The sequence below is a fragment of the Piliocolobus tephrosceles genome, chromosome 4 (assembly GCF_002776525.5).
Source record: "Piliocolobus tephrosceles isolate RC106 chromosome 4, ASM277652v3, whole genome shotgun sequence".
Lineage (NCBI taxonomy): Eukaryota > Metazoa > Chordata > Mammalia > Primates > Cercopithecidae > Piliocolobus > Piliocolobus tephrosceles.
The window spans coordinates 156049820-156073750 of NC_045437.1; the positions used below are offsets into that span (position 1 = coordinate 156049820).

At 50.0% G+C, this 23931-nt stretch overlaps 1 long non-coding RNA gene across 1 annotated transcript; it reads left to right on the forward strand.

The window, feature by feature from the left end:
- The first annotated feature begins 13851 nt into the window (after positions 1-13851).
- Positions 13852-20535, forward strand: LOC111529287. The gene is made up of 3 exons (XR_002727377.1): positions 13852-15112; positions 17104-20204; positions 20481-20535. It is a non-coding gene; the product is annotated as an uncharacterized LOC111529287 (long non-coding RNA).
- Positions 20536-23931: the final 3396 nt, after the last annotated feature.

Here is a 23931-nt window from a genome sequence, read left to right on the forward strand (position 1 = left end):
AATAATGATAAGTGACCGTTACTGAGTGGTTACTGTGTGTCTAATGCCTTGCCCACGACATTTGGCAAATATCCAGGGATGCTGGGCATGGCAGGCCCTCATCGCCATGCTGCCTTCTGTCCAGCAGGGGGCAGTGTGACTACACCATAAAGGGGACCTCCTTCTTTACCTGGGTTCTCAGGAAAAAACATCTTCGAGTTTCTGCTGGATGCTGGAAGGATGCTTCTGACTTCGACAGTGAGTCCAAATCTCCAACAGTGAGGGCAGAAGAAAGTATGATTATCGGCTGGGCATGGTGGCTCACGCCTGTAATCCCAGAACTTTGGGAGGCAGAGGTGGATAGATCACAAAGTCAGGTGTTTGAGACCAGCCTGGCCAACATAATGAAACCCCGTCTCTACTAAAAATACGAAAAATTAGCTGGGTATGGTGGTGCATGCCTGTAATCCCAGCTACTTGGGAAGCTGAGGCAGGAGAATTGGTTGAACCTAGGAGGCAGAGCTTGCAGTGAGCTGAGATCGTGCCACTGCACTCCAGCCTGGGTGACAGTGCGAGACTCCATCTCAAAATAAATAAATAAATAAATAAATAAATAGATAAATAAATAAATAAATAAATAGATAAATAAATAGATAAATAAATAAATAAAATAAAAATAAATTAAGAAAAAAAGAAAGTACGATTGTCATTCCTCCACCAATTTCAGGGCACCTGCCGGTCCATTAGTCCCAACCTGAAGTCCTTCGGTGTTCAGGCCCCAGCTCCACTGACTCCACCAAGGGCAAAGGGCAGGCATGAACTTGGAGAAATGGCTTCAGCCTCAGTGGACAATGCTGGTACCACGGTAGGGTCCTTGGCAACATGCCTCCTTAGAGATCCACAGACGGTTCCTCAACCTGAGAGCTGCTTGGTGGGAGGTAGAGATGGGGTGCCCCCACCCCCAGATGTGTTATATGCATTAGCCAATGGGCACTGCTGTTGAGAGACTGCTTGGCCATTTAGGGCAGCTGGCTTAGAAGACACATCCCTTGGATGTCTGCAGCTTCTCAGCCAGAAACCGGAGAAAAAGTTCCATTTTTCCCATAGGCTGGGAGCCAGTCACACCCAGGGTATAATGCTGAAGGGGAAGGGAGCAAGACTGTTGGTGGGACATGGTTGTCCCACAGCAAGACTGTTGGTGAGACAGGGCTCCAACTGCCCTGGCCCTCTGCAGAGCCTCCTGAGAAGGTAAGGTAGTGGCTGGCTGTCTGCTCTGGACGATTTCTGCTGACCTAGTTCTGGGAGTGGTTTCATGGCTTGGGGAACAGCCAAGAACTTCCCAGAAAGGACTCCACAGAAATTTGTGACAGCCCCAGAGGCCTGCTCAGGACTCTGAGGGCTGAATTTTTTTCTTTTGTTTTTAATCTTGGGGAGACAGTTTTGGTTATAGTCCCCAGCAAAGACAGGCTGGGAGATTTCTTCTACCAGCCTCCGTAAGGAGTTCAGAGCCTGGGTCCCTCAGCACAGCCCACATCTAAGGCTGTAGCTGTGACGAACTTAAAAATCCATGCCGCCGCCCAACCCCTCAGCTTCAGAAGTGCCCTTGGTTCAAATGTTCAAAGCAGCCCTGAGTTATCTTTGCAGCTTCTTCAAATTCCTCCACTACTCTCTAGGCCCTGAGAAAGGAAAATGTGAATTTATCTCAGACTGCCAACCCCCCGACCCCAAGCACCTTCCTCCTGCTAGGCTGGAAACTTTGCAAACTGGAAATGTCTGTGCGCTGGAGGTCAAAGCCCATGCTCCAGGCCTCTTGCTCCCTGGCCGCAGGCCTCATCCCAAATCCAGTCGTCCCTGTAAAGTTCCAAAGCTCAAAAAGCTGCTTGCGTGTGTGCAGGCAGGCACGCGATGGTGCTGGGCACGCGATGGTGGTGGGCACGTGATGGTGGTGGGCACGCGTGGGTGCATCTGTGGGCCTCTCCTCTGGAGAGATTTGCCTTTCACTGCCTGAGATGCAGCTGAGGAGGAAATGTTCCCTGATTCCTGATCTGGTAGATCAGCTGGGGCCATTGTGTGCTCTGGTTTATAATATTAATAGGAATACTAATAATACCTGCCATTTCTCGAGCGCTTTAACTAGGTTCTTCACCAGGGTTGTTTAATTTAATTCTCACAAGAGCCCTATGAGGTAGATGCTATATGGAATATAATATATATAAAATAATATAATTTTTTTTTGAGACAGAGTTTTGCTCTTGTTGCTCAGGCTGGAGTGCAATGGTATGATCTTGGCTCACCGCAACCTCCACCTCCTTGGTTCAAGCGATTCTCCTGCCTTAGCCTCCCAAGTAGCTGGGATTCCAGGCATGCCTGGCTAATTTTGTATTTTTTGTAGTGACGGGGTTTCACCATGTTGGCCAGGCTGATCTCAAACTCCTGACCTCAGGTGTGATCCACCTGCCTCGGCCTCCCAAAGTACTGGGATTACAGGGGTGAGCCACCGCGCCCGGCCACTTTTCTTTTTTTTTTATTTTTGAGACAATGTCTCATTCTGTCGCCCACGCTGGAGTGTAGTGGTGTGATAACTGCTCACTGTAGCCTTGACCTCCTGGACTCAAATGATCCTCCTGCCTCAGCCTCTTTTAGTAGAGATAAGGTTTTGCTATGTTGCCTAGGCTGGGCTTGAACTCCTGAGCTCGAGTCATCTGCCCGCCTCAGCCTCCCAAAGTGCCAGGGTTACAGGCCCTGTTTTCTGAAATTCACCTGAAGAGTCTAAACATGAGACACAGTGGGGGTAGATGGGAAGGGAAGAAAGGGGAGGAGGGGAAGGGAGGAGACAGGGTAGGGGGTACAGACACACACACACACACACACACACACACACACACACACACACACACACAGAGGTGTGAGGCACATTTGGAGCCAACTGTGCTTCTACCAGTAGTAAGACCACTGATGCATAAGTAAGTGTTTCTTATAGACATGGGCCACATGGGGCAAAGGGCTGGCCTCATAAAACTGCCCAGAAGGGAAAGGTGACCCTGAAGACAGATGGACCCCCAAATTCCTGGAGATTGAGGGAAGAAAGCAAGCAGCCACACAGAGGAACCTGCAGCCAAGTGTTCCATTTGGGGTCTCCAACGAATCCACAAAGCACCCTTGAGGGAAAGTTCAGGCCAGAGAAAACCCACCTTACATGCAAAAAAAGGCAATGCCAGGTGACACCGGTAACAGTCAAATAATACCGTCCTGCCCTCCTCCTCCTCCCCGCTCCACACTTATTCAGAGTGGGAATCAGAATGTCTTGATGGACGGGCACTTTGGTGGTAGCTGCTTTATCTGGTGCCTCTAGGATTGAAGTGGATGGACCGCACACTGAACCATCCTGACAAGCATGATCTGGTGGCCAGAAGCCAATTTCAGCCCCTATAATGCAGTCATGGTCCCCCCTTCAGTTTCCCAGACCTAAGCTGGTTCATGTCTTGGAACCACATGATCAAAGCGGTTCTTGGCCTTCTTGAGAAAGAAATCTGCAAAGTGCCACAAATACATCCGTATATATACTGCAAAACTACTCCTAAGCCTTGACCAGTGGGATCTGCAGACACTGGATTTGAGGAGTAAGGAAACAGCAGTCCTTTAAGGGACCCCTAGACACTAGATTTTAATTTTTGCTAATTCCTGGGAACTCAAACTGCCCCCTTGGTCTGCCAGTCAAAGGAAAGGTTTGTGGTGGTGAGCCGATAAATGGAGTTTTGACCAAACTTCATCTCACACTGGGCCCATGGACTCACTCTTGTGATACTTCCCTAGTCTCTAGGTATCTAATTGGAATAGACATACTCTGCAATTGACAGAATCATCACATTAGCTCCCTGGCCTGTAGACTGAAACCATCATGAAGTTTCCTCTTCCTGCAAGGATAGTAAGCTAAAAACAATATTGCATCCTTGGCAGGGGGGTTGGGGGAGGATTTGAGAGAATAGCATCAAAATACAGGGATCCTGGAATCAAGAGGGTGAAAGTGAATCAAGAGGGTGAAAGTGCAGAGCTTCCTTCACTATTATACCTAATAACACACTCATAATTTTTGCTTCCTTACTTTGCAACTTTGGACTCAGCTAGTTTGGAAGTCTTGGTTTTCAAGGGAGAAACCAGGAAACACAACAATGACACCACAGAATTGGAAGTTGAGACTGCTATCTAGCCTCTAATGTTAGGCTACTAACAGGCACAGATAGTGTTTACCATTTGTATTAGTTTTCGCATTGCTATAAAGAAATACCTGAGGCTCTGGTGCGGTGGCTCACGCCTGTAATCCCAGCACTTTGGGAGGCTAAGGTGGGTGGATCACCTGAGGCCAGGAGTTTGAGACCAGCCTGACCAACATGGTGAGACTACATCTCTACTAAAAATACAAAAATTAGCTGGGCATGGTGAAGCATGCCTGTAATCCCAGCTACTTGGGAGGCTGAGGCAGGAGAATCAGGAGAATCACTTGAACCTGGGAGGCAGAGGTTGCAGAGAGCCAAGATCGCACCATTGCACTCCATCCAGCCTGGGCAACAAGGGTGAAACTCTATCTCAAAAAAAAAAAAAAAAAAAAAATTGGCTTAGAGTTCTGCAGGCCGTGCAGGAAGCATAGTGGCTTATACTTCTTGGGAGGCCTCATGAAACTTATAATCATGGCAGAAGGCAGAGGAAGCAGGCATGTCTTATGTGTGGCTAGAGCTGGAGGAAGAGAGAGAGAGAGAGAGAGAGAGAGTGAGCTGCACACTTTTAAACAACCAGATCTCACAATAACTCACTCACTATCACAAGAACAGCACCAAGCGGAATGGCGCTAACCCATTCATGGGAACTTCACCCCCCGTGATCCAATCACCTCCCACCAGGCCCCCACCTCCAACAGTGGGGATTACAATTCAACATGAGATTTGGGTGGGGACACAGATCCAAACCGTATCACCATACTAGTAGGGATGATTGATCCTGATTACTAACACATTCATTGTTTTGCTTAAGTTAGTTTGAGTTGGTTTCCTGTCCTTTGCAACAAAGATATACAGTAGGAGCTCAATAACTACTGAATTGTGAGTTAGTTTCTCTTCCATCTCTTTAGGTCGCTCCATGAGTGGGCCACAGAATAGCATGAATAATTCCCATTTTTTTATATGGGTGGGAGGGTCCATTCTGACCTGGTTCCTGACTACACCTGGAAATGGAGCCCACCCTGAGGTGGGGTGGGGGCAAAGGGGAGTGCAACCTGGAGAGAGCAGCAGAGAATGGAAACAAACTTTGCTTGTTTTTTAAAACATGAAAAAAAAATGTAGCAATTTCACTTCGCGTTTAATATCACTTTACATTTTATTCCTCTCCCCAAACACTCTCAGGGCCTCTGAAAGTTTCTGCAGTGCACAATTTGAAATTGCTTCTTCGTTTCACAACTCAAGGGATAGCTTGAGGTAAGAGTCAGAGCTCTAAAGGAAGTCACCTTTGTGCCCCGCTTCTCTTTGTTACAATGCCCAGTGACGCTTACTTAATGGGTCGGAAATGAGGTCTCAGGTGTTTATGTCAGAGCTTTGAGAATCTTATCTGGTGGTGCAACTTTCACTCACAATTAATGTGCTGCATGGTGAGGGGGATGAATAAACTCGTTAGGAGAGCGAACCGATTTCCTCATTGTCACCTAACAGCATTCATTGTGTGTGTGCTTAGAATAATGTCTTTTCTACAAGCCAAATGGGAAAATGCTCTAATGTATTTCCCTGAATTTGGCCTGCCACTATTGTAAATTACCTTGCTTAATGGACTTTGGGATTCTGTTATCTATTTGGAGACTTCTGAGCTCCTGGAGAACCAAATCAGGTGTCTTAGTCCCCAGGAAGGGAAGGCAGGCTTAGAAGATTTACAGCTCTGTGAACATCATTATTGATGTCTGTTGTGTTTTGCAAACAACTTTCCTGTGGAATAAGTGCTTATGATGAGGCTGCGGGCAGTTTTTTTGATAAGTCGCCCTGAAATAATGACTACCAGGGACCATAAATTCCCTCTGGAAATCAACATTCCAGGAAGGTATTTGACAATTATTTCAACCCCACCCCCACCACCACCTCAGCTGTGTGTGGGAACCCTGCCAAGTTCCTCAGCAACCTTCAGTGTATTTACTAAGAGTCGCTAAAATAATCATAACAACAACAACTACAACAACAACTCCAACTCCAACAGCACACATTTGTAGAGCCCTTTGCAGCTTACAGAGGGGTTCACAGACCTTATCTCACTGAGGAGATGCGGAAGTTGAGGCCCAGGGACACCAGCCAGTACTGAGGGCTGCTGGAAACAGGGCAGGGCCCAGTCTTCCTGATTTTCATCCACTGTCTCTACTCTCTACTTCTGTGTTGTTAATTTTATGTGTTGACTTGACTGGGCCACGTGCCACCCAGATACTTGGTTAGACATTATTCTGAGTGCTTCTGTGAGGGTGTTTTTGGATGAGAATAACTTTTCTTATTTATTATTATTATTATTGTTTTTCAAGAGTCAGAGTCTCGCTTTGTCACCCAGGTTGGAGTGCAGTGGCATGATCACAGCTCACTGCAGCCTCAAACTCCTGGGCTCAGGTGATCCTCCTTCCTCAGCCTCCCAAGTAGCTAGGACTACAGATGTGCACCACCACATCCAACTAAGTTTTTATTTTTATTTTTGTAGAGATGAGATCTTGCTATGTTACCCAGGCTGTTTTTTTTTTTTTTTTTTTGAGACAGGGTCTCATTCCATTGCCCAGCCTCCAGGCTGGAGTGCAGTGGTGCAATCTTAGCTGACTGCAACCTCTGCCTCCCAGGCTCAAGTGATCCTCCCACCTCAGCTTCTGAGTAGCTGGGACTGCAGGTGCATGCCATCATGCCTGGCTAATTTTTGTAATTTTTGTAGAGATGTAAGTTTCACCATGTTGCCCAGGCTGGTCTTGAACTTCTGAACTCAAGTGATCCACCTGCCTCAGCCTCCCAAAATGCTGGGATTACAGGCATGTGCCACCATACCTTGCTGAGAATAACATTTAAATCAGTAGACAGAGTAAAGCAGGTTATCTTTTCTAATGTGGTTGGGGATCATCCAATCAGTTGAAGGCCTGAATAGAATAAAAACGCTGGCCCTCCCCCAATTAAGAATTCTTCTGCCTGATGGCCTGTGAACTGGAACATAGGCTTATCCTGGTTCCACAGAAACTTCTGGCCTTTGGGCTTAAACTAGGACATCGGTTCTGCAGATTTTGGATTTGCTAGACTCCATAATGATGTGAGCCAATTCCTTCGAAATCTTTCTTTCTCTCTATCTCTGCCGTCTCCCAGTAGCCATGTTCACAAATGCTTTCTGTGTATATATGGCTGCTATTGGTTCTGTTTCTCTGGATAACTCTGACTAGTACAGCCACTCATCTCATGTCATTAAACAATGTACCCCCACAGGCTCCCCTTGCCAGTCCCTGAGCTGAGGTGCAGGCTTGAGTTGGGGGAGACAAAATGCTAAGATTCCTTGTGAGATTAAAATGTTTTTAGATTTTTAAAAATTTTAATTGTGGTAAAATACAGAAAAAAATTTACCCTCTTGATCATTTCTTAAGTTTACAGCCCAGTAGGATAATATATTCATAGTGCTGTGTAAAGTTTTGATTTTAGCTGGACTAGATAAGACTCTTTAATACCTGAAGAAAACATCATCTGTAGAGCCAAAAGTGACCCCAAATTATGGGATTTTCAGGGAGAGGGAAAAAACAAAAAAAAAGCTCTTGCCTGTTTGCCCTGTGGAGCTGCAGTCTTTCTCTGAACCAGGGCGGGAGCCAGCTGTAGAGCTGTGATATCAAGGTCACAAGGAGCCACAGAACCTGAGGAGGGGCCACAGAACCAGAGGAGGAGCAGGAGCCACAGAACAGGACGAGGGGCCACAGAACTGGAGGGGAGTCACAGAACCGGAGGAGGAGTCACAGAAACGGACGAGGGGCCACAGAACCAGACGAGGGGCCACAGAACCGGAGGAGGAGTCACAGAACCAGACGAGGGGCCACAGAATCGGAGGAGGGGCCACAGAACCAGGGGAGGAGCCACAGAACCGGAGGAGGAGCCACAGAACCAGACGAGGGGCCACAGAACCGGAGGAGGAGTCACAGAACTGGAGGAGGAGTCACAGAACCGGAGGAGGAGTCACAGAACCAGACGAGGGGCCACAGAATCGGAGGAGGGGCCACAGAATCGGAGGAGGGGCCACAGAATCGGAGGAGGAGCCACAGAACTGGAGGAGGAGCTACAGAACTAGGGGAGGAGACACAGAACTGGAGTAGGAGCCATAGAACCAGAGGAGGAGCCTCAGTACTGGAGGAGGAGCCACAGAACCGGAGGGGATTTGGGGAGGAGGGGTCATCCTAGCTGAATGTTGAAGAATGATGGGATCTGAACAATCGAAGATGGGGAGGGAGATGGGGCCTGAGGTGGCCAGCGCAGAGAACAGCCTGAGTGCAGACCAGTCTCAGCACACACACCTGCCACCCTGCTGCCAGGACGGTGGGCATGCGTCCTCGGGCCACAGCCACCTTGATGACCATAAACATTCCTGTTGCCTCTGCAGTCCTAGCTGGTTCTCTAGTAGCTCTAGATTCTGGAGGAGCAGTGTCCATCTCCTGCTCCCTCGGAGCTTTCTATCCACACCTGAGAGGCATTTTATAATAGCCTATGGACAAAACCTTAAATATAGTACCCCTGGGAGCTAAATTACCCAGCGGCACAGCTGTAAGTATGTAAGGACCATCGGGGTGTGACCAGTGGGGCTGGCAGGTGCAGGGAGGGGCAGAGCATGGCCCTCTGCCCCCGGTCCATGTCCTGAGCATGACCAGGACTGGCCTGAAGGAGTGGGATAGGAGCTGTCTGATCAGAGAGCCCTTCCTCGGGGTCCTCTGTCCTGATCAGCTTCTTCTCTGAGACCATGAAAGAACAGAGCATATGGCTGGGGCAGTTTGGGGAGGAGCCAGCCTCTGGGGTCAGGCCTGGGACCCTGCACCAGGATTCTACCTGAAGCAATTCAGCCCCAAGCAGTGGACTGCATCCCAGGCCTGGGGGTCTGACTTCAGCCTGCTGGCAGCCCGCACTCACCACACTGTGGCCACAGGTGCCTTCTTCCATGACTTCTATGCATGAAGCCCAGGCGCCCTGCGGGGTCCCTCGCCTGCCAGGAACACCCTCCTCTTCTTATTCTTCCAACCAGCTTCTTCTACCTGCCCCTCAAATCCCAACCAAAACTGTGCAGATGGGCTTTCCCGTCCTTCCACCATGGCCTGGATGAAATCAGAGCCCCTGGTGTGCACTCCTGTGTCCCTCAAATTCTAATAGTTATTATTAAATACTCAGTGTTGAGTATCATTGTCATTGTTGGCTGAAAGCCTGCCATCACTGAAAGCTCTGAGGACAGGGCAGTGTCTGGCTGTTGCTCCCTGAATCCCTAGCACTTAGCATGGGGCCTGGCACGCCATGGGTGTGCAGGGAGTGTGACTGAATGAAAGACAGAAGCTTCAGCAGAGCCCACACCTCTCTGAAACCAGAAGCACCCGTACTCCAACAGCTGAAACCTCCCTTCATCTCCCTGGAAACATCTGGCAACCTCCACAACTCAGTCCAGCTGAAGGAAGTGGAAGGGCCAGCCAGCCCTTGCACCAGGGTGTGCTGAGGACATACAGCCGGGAGCACTGGGCTGCCATCTTTAGCTAGGCTGGAGTGGGTGGCAGGAGAGGTGGCGCCCGTACTGGATCATCCTGGTCGATGCCACTGTGTCAGCTGCCCAGAGTGGGCCACAGAGGACAGAGAGGACGCCCTACACTCTACAAGGCAGGTCGTGGAAGGGTGAGGCCTTCTTGGGCAAGGGCGACTGGGCAGTGTGGTCTGGGCAGCGGGAGTGTCAGGTGGGAGGCAAAGCTCCAGGCTGTGTCAGGACATCAGGAGACACAGAGATGAGGCCACAGCGAAGGTACAGGACTTGCCGTAGTTCCTGCATCACGAAGCCCTTCCTGACGAGTCCAGGCTTTGCTGACCACACCAGCAGCGTTAAAGTGAAGTCCTGGTCATGTAGATCCGGAAGGTTGGCGCCCCGGGACAAGCCACAACCCAGCAGGTCTCAGGTGGGGAGGAGTGGGTGAGGAAGCAGCAAGCAGTTGGGCTCACCTGGGGCCACAAGGTCCCCACAGGCTTTCAGGGCTCAGCTGTGTGAGTGGGGGTGGGGGCGGAGGGGAGAGGCAGGGGAGGAGGGTACAGGGAGAGAGAAGGATGGCTGCGAGGAGAAAGTGGGGACGCGGAGGAGGAAGGGAAGGGGATAGAGAAGGAGGAAGGAGGAGCGGGGAAAGAAGAGAAATGAAGGAAGGGGTGAGGAGGGAGGGGAGCCCTGGCCGCGTGGTTGTTGGGCAGGCCTGGTGCAGGCAGTGTGGCCCACATGCCGCCCCTCCAGACACAGGGCTCAGCCTGGTGGCCGGGGGCAGGGAGCCTCTTGGCCTAAGCCTCACATTCACAACAGCCTCTTTACATTTAGATGCTGGGAATGGTTCCAGGTGAGGTTTTAATGTCAGGAGCAGTAATTTGTTAAATGTAAGCATTTAAAACCTGCCACAGGATTTATATCCGCATCTTGGTATGTCTTTGGTTTTTAATCTATAAGAGGCCTGATAAAGTGGATGTGGTCCAGACCTCTGGGCCTGGGGCAGCCCCACGGGGAAAGCCTTTTTCGGGGAGAGAGCCTCTGGCCACGGGGGCCCTAGGCCCAGTTCCCACTTGTACACATTGCTGGATGTCTCACCTCACTGGCTCTGCAAACCCTGGCCAGACACCAAGCGTCCCCACAAATGGGAGAACTTAGGGTATTTTAATCCCTTCTTTTTCACCCCATTAGTGAGGTAGGATCTCACCCTATGGTTACGGGATGTGTGAACACTTGACACCCAGCACTGGACAGACAGATTGACAGCAGTTTATCAGTCATATGTGTTCACAGCCCCGGGGAGGAGGACTCAGCACTCCACACCAGCCGCAGGGGGGTCACACTCACGAGCAATGTGAACCACCTGGGGCTGTGGAAGCAGGCTTTGTAGTACCAAGAGGGCGAGGTGCCCCTGCTTCCCACGGGAGGACGTGGTTGACTTGGCTGAACAGTTCTGAGGGCTGGCAGGGAACCGAAACCCACTACTCAGAGAGAAGCAGGAACTACTTCTGGTCTCCCAGATAAGGAGGTTGTCTGGCCTGGGGACCTTATCCGCAGGAAGAGAAGTGGAGGGGGAACTTGTGGTTAGACCATCCGAGGCCCTCCCAATTTTATCAGATGTCCGGGTGGCACATAGTAGGCCTTCATATAGTGCAAAGGAACTAATAGGCTTAGAGCTCCTTCCTCAGGTGCAGGGTAGAGGAGGAAGGCTGGAGCTGGAGCAGACGGCAGCATGGTCAAGGGCTCAGTGAGAGCTCAGGAGAGGCTGTCGGGGACTGCGAGGGCCCCAGGAGGTCGCCCAGGAAGACACATTAAAGCTCTCTGGCACATTCTTGCCCCTGCTGTGCTTAAACCAAATCAAACTTATTCCTGGTAGAGGACCATTCCATTTTTCTGATCTGATGGAGAAGAAATACATTGAATTGAATGAAGATGCATTGAATGTCTTCAGGCCGGTAGTCTCAAGGTCCAGCCGCCAAGAGGGCAAACTGACCTTGACAGGGGCAGGCTCAGGATCCTGGGATGTGGGAAGCCCCAGAGTATCTTCCGTCCCCCTTCTCCCCTTGAAACCCTAGATCTGGGCTCACAGGATGGCCTTGGGGAGCCATCAGAAAGATGGAGATAGGCCGGGCATGGTGGCTCATGCCTGTAATCCCAGCACTTTGGGAGGCTGAGGTGGGCGGATCACGAGGTCAGGAGTTTGAGACCAACATAGTGAGGTCAGGAGTTTGGCCAACATGGTGAAACCCCGTCTCTGCTAAAAATACAAAAAATTAGCTAGATGTGGTGGTGCGTGCCTATAATCCCAGCTACTCAGGAGGCTGAGGCAGGAGAATCACTTGAACCCAGAAGGCGTAGGTTGCAATGAGCTGAGATCGTGCCACTACACTCCAGCCCGGGTGACAGAGCAAGACTCTCCCTTAAAAAAAAAAAAAAAAGAAAAGAAAGATGGAGATGTGGCCCAGGGCCACACATTCCAGATCTCCATGGTTTCCTTTGGAGTCGTTGTCTCCATCTTTTCAGACTGACAGGTCAAACCCTCTAGTGTGCCCTTAACCCCAGCAGTCTCTGCACCCTCCTTCCACTTGGGCTTCACTGCTCCTCTGAGCCCAGTGCCAGACTCAGGGGCTGCACAGGACCCCACCCTTGCTTTCCTGGCCCTCATGCTGTGGTTCCCTCATCCTTTACACAACCCTGATTCCATAGGTGCTGGAGCCTCTTCCTGCAGTGGCCAGTGGTCCATTGTCCTTGTCACGCTTTTCTGACTCCAGTGAGGGGACCGTGTATTTGAATATGAATCTGTTTTGGTCTCACTGCAAGATTTGGGACACTTTTCCTAAAGCTGGGAAGGGGCTGGTGGTTCAGTGTGCAGGTTTCGCAAGCAACAGAAAATGGTACCCCTGGTCTAGGCACTTGCTAAGACCTGGCAGGACCTCAGGGGGGTATCTGGCAGAGGCCCACCCTTGCTGCCACATCAGGGGTGATGTGAGACTCTTCCCTGAATATTCTGCTGTGTACAGGACCCCCAGGAATATTTCATGATCCTAGGGAGGGAAAGACGCCTCACTAAAACCTGACCAATGTTGGCTTTCTCGTCAGACTTGGAAAGTGGCTCATGAAACACTGCATACTCATTTTTTCCTCTAACTATAAAAGCAATTCGTCTTATAAAATTTAGAAAATATGGAAGAATGTGAAGACCACCAGACTCACCCAGTACCCCATCATCCAGGAGAAAGCACTATTGCCATTCAGGTCTCTTTCTCTCCAGTCATGATTTATGCCTGTCTAGTGATTAATATATGCGGTTTACAGGATGAGGGTTCCACTGTAGAGGGTTCTGTTTGCTGCCTTTTGTTTAACAGCTGCACAATATTCTCCTGTGTGGATCTGCTATCATATATTTCCCCTGTTTTTGGGCTATTTGGGTTGTTTCCAGTTTTTGTTTGTTTGTTTGTTTGTTTCTATTATTAATAATGCTGCTGGAAACGTCTTTGTGTGTTGCTCTTTATGTACGTCTCTGATAACGTGATTTGTCAAATGTCACTGTGCAAAAGACCCAGCTTGGGTGCCCAGTTGCCACATATGCTGGTCTCTTCCAAGTTCCAGGAGCCTGCAAAACTCCTGAGCCTATCTTTCCAGAATGTTCTTCCAGCCAAAGTCTAAGATGCTGATGAGGAAAAAGCAGAGTAAGACTGTGATGATGCTGGAGAGTGTGTACTCTCCAGTACAGGGATTGCTGTGGGCTGACCTGTGTAAGGAGGTGTCCTGACCCAGAGCTCCAAAGCTAAATGCAAACACCCATTTTCAGAGCTCTTGTCCCTTTAGCGAGTGTGTAGTGGGTGCCGGATTAGAGCTAACCTTCTCTTTACCTGCCTGAAGCATTCAAGTCTTCCCCACAACCCTTTAAGGTGATAGTATTTCTGCTCCTGATTGACAGACAAGGGAACTGAGGCACAGTTAGAGGCTAATAACTTGCCCAGGATCCCAGAGTCAGTGACAATGCTGGAACTTAAAACAAACAAAACCACCCACCACAGTGCAGGGACGGTGGCTCTGACACAAACGTAAATCGCATCGTCACTAGCTGACTCCCACACGCCTGTTCGCGTTTTCACTTTCTCTGCTGCTTGGGTTTTACACACGCCATCTTCCGGGTGGGTGTCTGAATACTTCCAATTCAGGACTGTTGAGCCTGACACTTCCTCTGCATTCGTTTGGCTCAAAGCTCCTGTCCACCTCCATCTACTGCATCTGAAACTTTGAGAAGGAAACTTCAAAATGTCATTGGAGCTGGAACAGCACTTTTGCCGGTGGGGGACCCTGCTGTGACTCACTGCTGGGCTCAGAGCCACTGAAAACATTTCTCCTGGTAAGGGGGCCACTGCGGCCAGCAGAGCTTTACAGGCCCAAGGCTCTGCCTGAGCTACCTTCAGAAGAGAGGAGGCACTGTGCAGTGCTTCCAGAAGGCCTCCCACGGTTCCCAGGGGAGCGGGGACCCATGGATGTGCTGAGGAGAGAGATCCAGACTGTGGGTGACACATGCAAGTGCCCAGTTGCCACGCACGCTGGACTCTTCCGAGTTCCAGGAGCCTGCAAACTTCCTGAGCCTGACTGTGTGGGCCTGACACTTCCAGAGTGTTCTTCCAGCCAAAGTCTAAGGTGCTGGTGAGGAAAAAGCAGAGTAAGACTGTGATGATGCTGGAGAGTGTGTACTTTCCAGTATGGGGACTGTCGTGGGTTGACCTGTGCCATCCAAAAGACATGTTACAGTCTCAGCCCCATTATTTCGGAATGTGACTTTATTTGAAAATAGGGTCTTCGCAGATGAGATTTGTTAAAATAAGGTAACACTGGATTAGGGTGGGCCCTAAATCAATGGCTGGTGTTCTTATAAGAAGGCCATGTGACAATGGAAGTGGAGATTGGCGAGATCCAGAAGCGAGGAGACGCATGGAATGGATTCTCCCTGGAGCCTTCAGAGGAAACATCGCTCTGCAGACACTGTCATTTTGGACTTGGCCTCCAGAACTGAGAGAATACATTTCTTTTGTTTAAAGCCACCCAGGTTATGAACACTAATGTAGGGGGTGAATTGGAGGGCTTGGCCCACCCGGAGGCACTAGATTCCGTTCCTAGGGGCTGGAACGATGTCCTCAAAAGAGGAAGGAAGGGTTAGGACAGGATTTTCAACCCAGAAGTCCAAGTAGAAGGAGACATATTCGAAGCTTGGCCCTTAAGTCTGTGCTCTTGGCTGTCTCAATGGTCTGTCCCGGGGGCCTCCCCAGATTGGTCAGACTCTGGGGCCTGTGTGGACCTGACAGTGCATATCCTCTGTGTGAGGACTGGTCTGGCTGAGAAGTTTCTGTGTGTTAAGGGATCAATACTGAGACTGGACTTTGTACGTCCACACCAGAAAGTAGAAAGTGATTTCCTTTAAATCATCTTAAAAAGTTTCTGACTAGAATTTTAAGTCTGTTTATCAGCACAAGGGACTCTATATCATCCTTCTCTCACCCCCTATTTCTCTATTTTAACTGGAAGATAAAAATAGTTAATCAGAGAGTCAGAGTTGAATGGGGAAAGTACCTGATTCTCACATTCTTCCCTTTTTCTCTCACTTGCAAAGTGAATTTAGAGATAGGGAGCAGCTGGCTGAGGGAGGAGCACCTCAGTATCTGTATTGACGGAGAAGAAATCCGGCTGGGTCCATGAGGACCCACAGCTGCCACCATCAAAGCCTCAGCCAGCATAGGCCGGAGCAGGGGTAAAAGCTTATTTGGGGGAGCTGAACTTCCCCTTCCCCAAAGCCGGGCAGCAACCGGAGTGACCCGGCTCAGAGTGAAAGCCTTAATCCTCCCCTCCTTTCTCTTTTTGTCATTATTTAAAAATCCTTCAGTCCCCTTCAGGGTTCAGATCTTATTGCTGTTGATTCCCGCCCTCCCACCTTTTTTATTTTTTTCGAGACAGTGTCTCATTCTGTCGCCCAGGCTGGAGTGCTGTGGCACAATCTCAGCTCACTGCAACTCTGCCTTCTGGGTTCAAGCTTTTCTCCCACCCCAGCCTCCCGAGTAGCTGGGATTACAGGCACGCGCCACCATGCCCAGCTAATTTTTTGTATTTTTAGTAGAGATGAGGTTTCACTATGTTGGACAGGCTGGTCTTGAACTCCTGACCTCAGGTGATCCATCCACCTCGGCCTCTCAAAGTGCTAGGATTACAGGCGTGAGCCACCATGCCCAGCCCCCGATGTCCATTTTTTATGCATATGGTTATTTATTATGTCTGCTCACAGCCCCAGGAGGACAGGGATTTTGTTCCTTTTGTTCACTGCTGTGTCCTCAGTGCGTAGAATGTGTTTGACCCATAGTGGGTGCTTAGAAAATATTTATCAAATCAATTAATCTGAAAAAGATTGCTGTTTTGCGGAGACACGTGCTGACTGTGTTCTCAAATCCATGTGGAAGGAGACAGAGAGGGCACATACTTTTTTCCTTGAAAGTGAAAAAGAAGAATCCAAACCACATATTCACAGTGCCTGTAATTTCTCCAGAGTACCTTTACAGGTATAAAGTGCTGGAGTCGGCGTTCCAATCACCGTGTCACTGATGGGAAACAGAGCCTGCGTGGAGTGAAATGAGTTGCTCATAGTGACACAGGGTTAGGGCTGGGACTGGGCCAGGAACCCTGCTGTCCTGCCTGGAGTCCATGTCCCATGCCCTGGATCAGTGTGGACTGTAAAAGTTGTATTTATTAATTTATACTTGAATCACGGCATTGAAAAAGGAACCCGGCTGATCCAGCGTTTTCCAAAATGTATCCTAAGACTCTAGGTCCTCAAGATCCTTTGTGAAAAATCTGCAAACTTTTGTTCCTCCCGCAGAGGATGTAGGGGAAGGTATCACACACACATCTATCAGGATCTCTAAGTCCTACAGGAAGGGGGCCCATTTACCTTCATCGGAGTCCTGTGTTTTCCTCTTGTTTTGAACTTTAGGAGCCCGCCTCCTTCCCTCCCTTTCTCCCTCTGCCTTTCCTTTCTAGTAGTAAGCATCCTGCAGTGGGAAATTTGGATGCCATCCAATTCCTTGGTGTCTTTCTTACAAGGAAAGCCCTCATTCACCATTTTCAGACGGTGGCTTGGAGGCGAGAAGGGCCTAGGGCTGAAACCTCGCTGCTAAAGACTCAGGCCTGGCAACAAAGCCCTCCTGGGCTCTTGTGCCGGCTGGTCCTCTTGGGAAGGATGGCTGGGCTCTAGAGGGGGGGGGTGCCTGGGGCGTTGCTAGCAGGATGGGCGTTCTGGGGGTAAGGAACGAACTCCCATGGGTGGCAGCTGCCCTCCTGGAGCTGAGTGGAACAGTCTGTGGTTAATTATTTGCTTCTCCTGAACAGCGCTGCCTACTCCGACCCGCAGCTCCCTGAGCCTGATGACATGACCCCTTCCACGCAGATTCATCTCAAACTTGTTTGATGCCTCTCCAAAGAGCTCCATCTGGTTCCCTCCCTATTCCTGACAGGTGGCTAACACAGCTCTCTGAAGCCCCCCAAACACCAGGAAGCATCTTCTGCAGAACTGACTTGGCTTTTATGTCACATTGCTGTCTCCCCATCGTGTATTTGCTACAACCACAGACATTTGTATGGAAATGGAATCCGTGTTTGTAAGGGTTCATCTGCTCAGGCTGCCTTGTGAGCAGGCACTGGGGGACAATCTGCCCGGCCAGCACCCACCCACGTGGCTCCTCGGCTCCTCTGGCAGGACTTCTCCAACCTCTGAGAGTGGGGGATGCCATTGGGCTGGGATTTATGGCCCGTGTGAGCCTTCCTGGGCCACAGGAGCATCTGCTTCAACACTGCAACATCTCTCCATCTCGAAGCATATGTCTCTAAGCATATAAGGCTGTCACTTGCTGGGCTGTGGGCCGTGCTGTGGAGCGCTTGGCCAGAGGGTGGGGCCGTGCTGCACCAGGAACAGCAGTGGAGAGGCCTGGGGCCACGGACTGTAACAGAGGCACAGAGGAGCCACGTGTGGCACATCAAGAGAGGGGTTAGGCACGAGTGCACCTTTTCCCATCCAGATACACCCCACATGAGCATGGACTCAGCGTTTACAGAGCACTTTCACCTCCCTTTGGAGTTTTTCTTCAGGACAGGAGTTACCGAGTGAATGCCTGCGTCCTCACCAGATTCATCTGTTAGAGGTTAACCATCAATGCCAAGGCATTAGGAGGTGGAGCCTGTGGGAGGTGATGAGGGTTGAGGGGAGGGCATGTGAGTGGGGCCCTCCCGATGGGATTAGCGCCCCTTGTAAGAAGAGAAAGAGACACCAGAGCTTCCTGTCTCCGCCATGTGAGGACCCAGCAAAAAGGCAGCAGGCTGCAAACCAGGAAGAGGGCCTCCTCAGAACCTGGCCATGCTGGCAGCCTCCTCGGAGGCCCTGCCTTCACAGCTGGGAGAAACACGTGTCTGTTGTTTAAGCCCCCCAGGCTGTGGTGTTTTTTTACAGCAGCCTGAGCTGACTAAGACAATGGGAGACTTCAGCTTGCAGGAAGAGGAGGTTCATTGGCTCCAGGTCACACAGTCTGGTCCTGCAGCTCCAAATTCCAAGCCCCTCGCTCAGGACCAGTGGGTCAGGGTCAGAGAATTCCAAGGAAGGCCAGGCTGGGGAGGGTCCCCGAGGGTGGGGATGGGGACAGCCCACCCTGGAGATGGGGTCCCACTCTGCCACATGGTCCAGAGCAGGCCCTGCCTTGGGGACCCTCCCCTCCATCACTCTCAGGCTGTATGTTCGGGTCCCCCCACCTACACCACCCCCACCTTCGGGAGTGCATTAGACCTAGGCCTGGCCAAGCCAGTAAATGCCTGTTGAGCACCTTCTACATGGCAGGTGCTGTTCAGGTGCCTGGGAAGTAGCAGCGAATAAAATAGGCAAAAGTCCCATGCTGTGGACTTTACATGTTGGTGGAGGAAGACAGACAATAAAAGTCAAATAGCCACTGCATTAGAAAGTTAGAATGGTTGGGAGAACAATACAGTGAGGAGGGGACAGGGTGTATGTGGGTGGAATGGAAGTGGGGAGGACTGAGGAGGTGGCACCTGAGGAAGGGCTTGAAGGAGGGGAGAGAGGAACTCGGCAGAGGGAACGGAGAGGGCAGAGTCCCTGAGGCAGGAGCACTGGCGGGTGGGTTTGAAGAGCAGCAAGAAGCTGCTGTGACCAGAGCAGAGAGGAGAGGGTTTGGAGGTGGGGGCTGAGGTAGGGCCTTTGGCTGGTGCTCAGAGGGTGATGGGAGGTCACTGAGGGGTATGGGGCAGAGAAATGCCACCGTCTCACCCACATTTTGACAAGAGCACTCTGTGTTGTGATGAACAGCTGGTGGGGAGGGGGCCCTGCTGAAGGCTGGCACAGCAGAATCCAGGTGAGAAACGGTAGAGGGGGCAGAAGGAGTCCGACTCAGTATGTATTTTGAAATGTTTGCTGACCACTTGAAGATGGAGTGACAGAGAGGGAGGCAGTGAGGATGCTTTCAGCATCAGCAAATGGGAAGATGGATTTCCATTGACCGAGAGGCAGATGAATGTACGAAGAACAGCCTTGCAGCTAAAGACAGGATTTCCCACTTGGAAACGTGAGGTTTGTCATATCCCTTAGAAATGCAAGCGAGGCTGTCAAGTGAGCCTTCAGCTCAGGGTGGGTTGGGGCTGGCGATACAAAATTGGGCACTTGAAGTCAGGAAACTGCACAGTGTTACAGGCTGGTGATTGCTGGTGCAACGCAGAAGAAGCCTGAAGCTTGCATCCTTAGACATCCAGTGATAAGCAGTGGCACAGGCCAGGTGGAATCCACAAAGATTCTGGAAAGAAGCCGCCAGGGAGGTGGGAGGAAAGCCAGGAGGGTTTTCATGCTGGCGGCTGAACCTCGTGGCTTCTTGTCACCCCGGCCACTGTGCTGCCCATGGTGCAGGCACAGGACCCGTGTTGGTCTGATCAGAGCACAGCCAGGGTACTTACTGGAGTCACAGAGCACAGGAAGCAAGCTATTTTCTGTCTTACCGTGCTTAGCTGGGAAGAGGAATGAGTCGGGAGCTGTTGGTAACCATTTTCCCAGTCCAAGTAAGCAACTGGCACCAGATCAGAATTGCCAGATGCAAGACGCACAGGGAGGCAGAGTCCCAGGCCATTTCAGCTCCACATTCAACCATGCCCCAAGCTCCTGGCTTTTAGTTTCATCAGCCAATAATTTCCTAATTTTGCTCAAATCGGCTTAAGCTGGGTGTCTGTCATTTGCAACTCAAACAATTCTGACCAAAGCATCAATGCACCCAACACCCACACGGAGAGAACCTCCCCCACCGTCATTTTGAGGCTGTGCCCTCCAGTTGAACACCTGTTCTCTGTGGCACTGACTCCTCTTTCCATAGGGACATCTTACAACAGTTGCCGTTATCTGAGGTTGTGCAAAGAGGGATGGAGGAGAAAACAGTGGAGAATCACTGGTGAGGATTTTTTGTTGTTGTTGAAAGAAACGTTTTAGATAAATGTATCAGTTTAATTGAGCAAATAATTTGTGAATTGGCTAGCGTCTGGCACTGGGGTAGGCTTAGAGAGACTTTGGTGCTGTCCTGTGGTTGGAGAGAATTTACAGACAGAAAAAGGAAAGTGAGGCAAAGAAAAGGGAGGTGACTGGAAAGCAGAAGGCAGGTACAGAAACAGCTGGATTGGCTACAGCTCTGCATGTGCCTTATTTGTTGTTGTTGTTGTTGTTTTTTTAGATGGAGTCTCCCTCTGTTGCCCAAGCTGGAATGGAGTGGCATGATCTCGGCTCACGGCAACCTCCACTTCCCAGGTTCAAGTGATTCTCCTCAGCTTCTCAAGTAGCTGGGGTTACAGGCACCTGTCACCCCACCTGGCTAAATTTTGTATTTTTAGTAGAGATGGTGTTTCACCATGTTGCCCAGGCTGGTCTTGAACTCCTGATCTCAGGTGATCTGCCCGCCTTGGCGTCCCAACCTTGTAATGCTGAGGTTACAGGCATGAACCACCACACCTGGACCTGCATGTGACTTATTTGAATATAGTTTGACAGTTGGCCATCTGTGAGTGGTTGATGTGTGGCTGTTGTGATTGGTTGACACCTGGCTACTTGTTATAAGATAGGCTATAGTCTGTTTATATATTTAGTTAGAGCATAGTTTACTATGTATAGAGAAATCTTTAGACCAAACTTAAAATATGTTAGGAGGCAACTTTAGGCTAAACTTAATTTAACGTTTCGTTTTTTTCGATGGTTTGTTATTTTCCTTATTTATTTGAAAGAGTGGGGACCAGGGGTGGTGATTCACGCCTGTAATCCCAGCATTTTGGGAGGCTAAGATGGGTGGGTCACTTAAGCCCAGGAGTTCGAGACCAGCCTGGGGAACATAGTGAAACCCTGTCTCTACAAAAAATGCAAAAATTAGCCCAGTGTGGTAGTGTGTGTCTGTAGTCCCAGATACTCAGGAGGCTGAGTTGGGAGGATCACGTGAGCCTGGGAGGCAGAGGATGCAGTGAGCTGAGATCATGCCACTGTACTCCAGCCTGGGTGAGAGAGCGAGACCCTGTCTCAAAAAAAAAAAAAAAAAGGTTGGGGGTGGAAATGACAGGACCATGCCTGTACTTTCCACCCCAAGAGCTGTAATGGGGATGAACTGCAGCGGCTGAATCTCTCCTGAAAGGTGGGCTGGAGGGCAGATATTAGAATGAGCTCCTGAACTCAGGAATAGGCAGCATGATGGGTTCAAGAAATCTTCAAGAGGGAAGACATTGATCTGAGGGGCTTGCGAGGAGAATGGAGTGTTGAGGCTTTTTTTTGTCTGAAGCAACTCGGTGGACAGTGATAGAGCCACTGAGTCAGAAAAGGAGGTGGGAGAGGTCAGCCCCTGGGAAGGGGAAAATCGAGGCCTGAGCTCCCGAAGCCTCTCCCCATATTATTAATCTCCTGCTCTATCTACATGTTTGCTTTTGAAGGACATTTTCCCTCCATGCTTTGAAGCCACTTAATTCATTAGTTCTTTATCATTTATGTCCTATTTCATTATGTTATAATCTTTACAGTTGTTAATTTGCATTTCATTTCCTGCAGTGACAAAAAAAATCTACCCATGAAAAATGTTATTGTTGTAAATATTAATACAAGTCACAAATGATCACCATCCAGACCCATTTATCAGAGCAGCGGCTCCCTCTGTCTGAGGCTGGGAGGATTCAGGGTAATTACTAAAAGCTTGAGCTCTGTATGCCCCAGGGCTGGAAGAAGCAGAGCTGGTCACAAGCCCTGAGACAATGTTAAAAGAGGCAGAAAAAACAGTACCTGACTACAGCCGACTACCTGCATTTGTACCTCCTGTGTCACTCTTGACACAGACCTCACACTGCCTGCACCTGAGCATCTCAGAGGCCAAAGAAGGACAGATGGCTGCTTTCATGCCCAGCAGGGGAGAGTCTGTGACCAGGAGGATGGAGCAGGGAAGGAGCCGAGGTGAGGTCTTCCCTGGAGGAGAGCCAGGAGAAGGCGTGCTGTGGGCCTGAGAGGGAAGGGGGCATGGTCAGTGGCGGGGCAGTGGCGGTTATACATATCCCAGCCCCACACCCCTCAGTTGCTTCCCTCCTGGCTCAGAACAGGACACTTGCCCCTGGGCCTTCTTAAGGAAAATCGCACTGCAAAGAGTCATTTCGCTGCCCTGCAGATCAGAGATGATGAATACTCCTAGCCCCTCAATGAGCTGCCTCAGTGTCTAGGCCTGGTGGGAAATACCCGTTACTCTTTTTCTTTCTTTCTTTCTTTTTTTTTTAGACAGAGTTCGGTCTTGTTGCCCAGGCTGAAGTGTAGTGGTGAGATCTCGGCTCACCGCAGCCTCTGCCTCCTCGGTTCAAGTGATTCTCCTGCCTCAGCCTCCCGAGTAGCTGGGATTACAGGCATGCACCACCACACCTGGCTATTTTTTTTGTATTTTTTTTTTCAGTAGAGACGGCGTTTCTGCATGTTGGTCAGGCTGGTCTCAAACTTCCGACCTCAGATGATCCACCCACCTCGGCCTCCCAAAGTGCTGGGATTACAGGCGTGAGCCCCCGCGCCAGGCCCCATTACTCTTTAAAGAAATGCTGCAGCCCTGCAAGAAACACTAGGAGCAAACCGGGTGGCAGCTGAGTCAGAGCTCTGCCAGCCGGGGCCCAGTGCTGTGGTGTGGGGCTTGAGGCTGTGAGTATTATCCCTGCCGGGCGCCTGTGGCCTTGGCTCTGTTCCAGAACATATCCGAGTCCCATCTCTGATCCATGACTAGCCCCTGTCCCACACCTGACCTGTCCTGCCTGTATCCCAGCTCCAGACTGGGCTCCAACTCTGACACCCACACCCTTACCCTTACCCTTACCCTGGCATTGTGACCACCACATCTCTTCACTCTAAAGTCACATTTTCCTCTGCATAAGTGTGAAGTCATCTGTGGGTGGTACACTGAGATCCTATTCCCCAGCATCCTTTTTCCCAGTGGGCTTAACATCTATTCATGATTCCTGATGGACTCAGTTTTCTAATTTGATCCTTTCTTCTACATTTATTGGTTGCCATTCTCTCATAAAAAGATATTTTTCTTTTTTTTCTCCTTTCTTCCTTCCCTGGTCTCCTTTTGTGGAGAATTGCTGTGGTTTCAGAGATTTATTTTTTCCACTAAATATGTTAGACTCTCCATGCTTATCATTATTCTTTTTGATGTGGTAGTTGTCCCACGTTTGGCCCATGGGACCCCCTTTCTGTTGGCACATGTGTCTTTTAGACATGACTCCCTGCTCTTTGATTTTTCCCTTGCTTTCTGGCCTGGGATACTCCAGGTACACCTGTACTTCCCTTTCTCTAGAATCGGACTCAGTTGTTTTTCTGAGGAGCCCAGCTTTTTTTTTTTTTTTTTTTTCTTTTGTCTCTGCACAGGCTGGGCATAGAGCACGTACCTACCTACTTCTTATAGAACAGGTGTTTTGGGGACATCTTCTACACCATATTGTTCACTGTTTGAAGGTAGTGTCTCTGGTGATGGTGGTCATGACATTAGAGATGTCCTTTGGGCAGTCACAAATCATCAACCTGAATGGTTGAACCAAGCATGTATTAGGTACCAGCAAAGCACAGGCTTTGTGGTGGCTGAACGAGGTCCCCTCGGAAGACATGCCCATCTTCTGGAACCTGTGAAT